This window comes from Dermacentor albipictus, unplaced genomic scaffold (genome assembly GCF_038994185.2).
Source record: "Dermacentor albipictus isolate Rhodes 1998 colony unplaced genomic scaffold, USDA_Dalb.pri_finalv2 scaffold_15, whole genome shotgun sequence".
NCBI classification, from domain to species: Eukaryota; Metazoa; Arthropoda; class Arachnida; order Ixodida; family Ixodidae; genus Dermacentor; species Dermacentor albipictus.
Genome location: NW_027225569.1, coordinates 5,614,315 through 5,618,864, shown reverse-complemented (window position 1 = coordinate 5,618,864; position 4,550 = coordinate 5,614,315). Strand labels below are relative to the sequence as shown.

At 43.0% G+C, this 4,550-nt stretch overlaps 1 long non-coding RNA gene across 1 annotated transcript; it reads left to right on the top strand.

Moving 5' to 3' along the window:
• Positions 1 to 233: 233 nt before the first annotated feature.
• LOC135918517 (uncharacterized) lies at positions 234 to 4,299 on the top strand. Its single transcript, XR_010569670.2, has 3 exons — positions 234 to 612; positions 1,363 to 1,449; positions 4,105 to 4,299. It is a non-coding gene; the product is annotated as an uncharacterized lncRNA (long non-coding RNA).
• The last annotated feature ends 251 nt before the right edge of the window (positions 4,300 to 4,550 follow it).

The following is a 4,550-nucleotide window of genomic DNA, read 5'->3' as shown; positions in this document are numbered from 1 at the left end:
TGCAGATAGCCGAAGCGATTCAAATTGAAAATGCGTTATAGAATTTCTTTCTATGCCAAGCTATAGCTTACAATATAGACTTATCTTTGGTTCTCTTTGTCTTGCAACAGCTATGCGCAATTAGGCAGCCGCACAAATCCTCAGATGACGCTAGCCGAGACATTGGCTGGCCCCAACCGACCTGTTCGTGGCGCCACCTACCGTCCCGTTTCCTATCCAATCCAATCCAATCAGTCTGTCGCTCTGTTTTCGAGTCGGTCGGGTGTGCGAGCTGCAACGATGTGCTTGTTAGATCGTGTGTTTTTGTGTTTGCTGTAACCAAATGTGACTTAGTTCGCGTGCGCATAAGCGCCACAGACAGCTTGTGTCTCGCTGCAAACTCGCCGTGTGCGTGGCGCGCCAGCGAAATGTGGACCAACGATGTTCATGCTGTCGAGTGCGTTCCCTTTGTCTCTGGTTGTCGCGGAAAGTTGGGTGGACGTCGCGAAGAAATAATGCGTGTTGTTAGCGTGCCACTGCTCGTCCACTATGCACCGGTATGTCTGCTGGGAGTAGCATCGAAGCACTGGCAACTTGGAGGGCGCTTTTCGACCGCGTCGGGCCGTTCAAAAGGTGAGTAACCGTGCTTGCTAACTACACACGTGTTGTGCGTGCTTCTCGTGTGGGCATAGGGTGCCTTGCGAACGTAGGAAAGAGAACTCCCACGACAACAGTGAAACCTATGCCGATGCTTGCTGGGTGTCAGAGTTTAGTTGCGCGAATTAATTGCCATAATGCAGAATTGAAAATCTTGATAAGCGTTTTCTTCTGATGAGAAAGATTACGTTCAGAAACAATCGTGCTCATCATGCGCGCTTGTGCGTGAGCTCCCGTTTTTCTGCTGAAGTCGCATGATAACGACTCATCTACCTCTTGACCGATTCTTACTGCTATGACGTTTCCTCGCTTATAAATGATTCGACGTTGTAGATAATCTCTGCTTACAAGGTTTTCGAAAAAAAATGTAAGCAATCACAGCGTGCTACTAGTACAAGTTTGTTTTGAAGGGGTGTTGCCATAACTTCGACGTAAGTAAACATTACAAGGGATAGTTACTTAAAGTTATGAAAGAAACTCTAGAATCGTTATGTAAACAAACATTCATGTAATGCGCTGCTGCTCCTGCGTGTGAAATTTTGCCTTGTTGAAGGGGTCCCTGTTATCGTGACATTCATCAGTAACTTTGACTTTGTGCTCTGTTGCCACCCTGCACCAGTGCAGGCATTGTTTTCATGACTGTTTTTACATGCTCCTTGCATGTGTTCACTATGTGATAGTCTTACTGTGCCACAGCTATAAGTTAACACAGAATTCTCTTCGTAGTGGTGAAGCCGTGACCCACAACAGTGTCCACATAACCCGTGGCCATGGCTGCAGCAACACGGCGTGTAATCTGGATGGATATGTCAGGTATGCTTTAAGTGTACGTGTTCACAAAAGTAGGATCTCGGTATCATTAGTGGATAAGTGTATCGACATATTACTTAATGCATCTTGCTAAATAGGCTAAATATTTCTGCAACATCATTCCACTTGCTGCTTATTTGTGTTTGTAGATATTATGCACACATTATCTTGTTCTGTTAAAACTACACGTCGCATGTCCTGACGTTTAGTATTTTTCTCGCATCAATTGCTTGGCTGCAAGTCCATTTTATTTTTGCCTATTACACAGTATGTTTCTTTTTATCTTGGTTTTATTTGTTTGGAACTGTTTCTTATGCTGTAGCCCATATTTCCCTGTTTTCCTTTCTGCTTATGATACACACATGTGCTGTTTTTGTCCATGTAAGAATTCGAAGTGTAGTGTGTCATATATGTCACAGGTCTAAGCACGCAGTGTGCCTACCATTGTTTAACATTGATATTTACAATCATGTCTGTCTTGTTCTCAGAATAACTGTCACTGGCAAATACACATTTGATGAACTAGAATTTCTTGAAATGAAATAGGAAGGCCAGTATTCATTGTGCTGCAGTTACTTAAGTAGTGAGGTGTTTTCTGGTAAGCTTTCTATTTTTTCTCTCACTTTCTTCGTATTCTTTTCTTTGCAAGCTGCCCTTATTCATGCTGGTAGGCATTGTAGCAGTTGTGAGTGTGTTTACTGCAGCAATGTCACAGCTAGTTTGCACACACTACACGATGCCAACAGATACCCATCACTGTTTTTGTGCATTTCTGAGAACCAGCTGTGTCCACTCGGCGAAACTTGTAGTGTCCATTTGAATTTACCAATCAGTTCATGTAACATTTCAGGACAAAATTTACGCAGTGAGAGAAGGGAGACTATGCAACATGACCTTGGCTAACAACTGACTGTTTAAGTTGTTGGAAGGACTAACAAAAATAGCACTGGATGTGCACTTGTGTTGTGCACCAGTTAATTTGAGAGGGATGGCAGAAGTTATAATTCAAAGGCATAAAATCATGGTAAATGGTGTCTGCATAAAAAGAAGTAAATAGGCACAGACTAATTTCTATCCCTTGTAATCTACAAAGGATGCCTTTCTTCATGCATTGATAATGGGGGCTGGCTCACACTTATTGTTATTTATGTGGTGCGCCTGACTGATTTCTCTTGCCAATTTTCAGCCATGGGTGAAAACAGATAAACAATCCTAATCTGGCCTGAAGCCCCATTGCAGATATGTGTGGCCAAGTCGGACGAGCATACTGGTCTTTTGAATGAAATATGGTGATCTCACAGGTACATATTTAGGCACCAGCCAGTCTGCGCTATGTACATTTGACCACATGTGAAAGGAATACAGCACAGTGCCTCTGACACGCACTGGACAAATTTGGTGCTACCTTTAACCAAGCAAGCCTCGTTTGCCTCCTTGCATTTCTCGATTCAATTTTCAATTCAATCAGTTCATGTAACTTTTCAGGACAAAATTTGCGCAGCGAGGGAAGGGAGACCATACAACATGACTGTTGTGCATATGCTGCCTAATTTATTTTTGCTGAAAATATACGTGCATTGCAGTCCACAAGTGAATTGACAAAGGCACCCAGGCATTGGAGGCTTGCTTAGTTAAAAATACCCAAAATTTGTCTCGTATCTTTCAGGATTAATGTAGGCTACTCTTTTGATCACGTGCATATTTGGTCCAATGTACATCGGGCACGCTGACTAGCCGGTGCCTCAGCATGCGCCTAGGAGAGCACCATAATTCACTCAAAGGACCAGTGTGCTCGTCTTATTTGACCATGCATTGACACGACAAGCTGTGCACTGGATTTAGCTTGTTTATCTGTTTCGTTCGCCTATGGCAACCGACTGATACAACAAAATCAGCGAAGAATACCACAGCCAAAAATGGGACGTGTGTCAGTCGACGCTCATTATGATTGCATGACAAAGAGGAATACTCTCTAATGACGTGGCATAGCAACCACCATGCTTATTTATTAAATTATTTTTATGCAAGCTTGTTTGTCATGCTTCTACGCATTTGTTTTTCAACTTGTGCCCTCCCTCTGAAAGCAGTGCTCGGGTGTAAATGATAAAAAACCCCAGACATGGTGTGGTGTATTTCTTGAATGGGATATATGCCATCATTCAGGAGGCCAACACATGCATGACATAGTAGGCTTGGAATGTATGAGAACTGTGCCCGTAGCTGATGCAAATATTCTATAACGACTGGCACTTGGATGTCTCTGGGATGCATTGGGTTGCCCATACACAAACACTCCTACGCTCATTTCCATGCCAAGTAATTAGTGAGAATTTCTCATTCACGCTAGCAATCCACAGACACTGCTGTCCTTTGTCAAGTGGAAACCGATATAGCTGAAGTAGTTCACGACATGTACACACGCCACAGCTGATCCATGTTGCTCATTTGTTCAGCCAAGAGCAATTTCTGCTTACTGTAGTTACTGCTGCACCCAAAGGCCACACAGTGGTTCCTCAACTTTGTGTGAACCGACACCACATAAATTTTTCGCAGAACTAGCTATAACGTCTCCAGACCGTTCTGCAGCAAGTGATACAGCGTGTATTTCTGTGGTTGATTGCCAAGTTTTGTTAATTATCTGTCCTTTCTACCATGCAGGGTACACATGCACTTACTTCAAGATGACGACACTCCACCTCAAGAACAGCCTCTCCTCAGTGATAAGTAGCGAGATTAAATGAAAGGAAGATATCACATCCGTAACCAGGCTGGTACTGTGTTTTCCTTTCATTTAACCTCCTTCTGCATTTAAGGAAGCATTGATATGCCCAATAAATGTTTTTGTTAAATTTCTTTCGTTGAGTAATGTCTAACATGCAGCATATGTAGGGCCCATGTACATGTCAGAAGTGCTGCATCTTCACTGGACATACATGCATACAGGCTGCATATATATAGCACCAAAGATAGTCACGCACAGGTAACATATTTAAATAAGGTCTGACTGCCATTGGGACACATGAGAAAATGTTACCACACGTGGTGGCCAATTTTGTTATAGGAGTAATACGAGCACCGGCAGTCTAACGTATAAGCTCATTAGA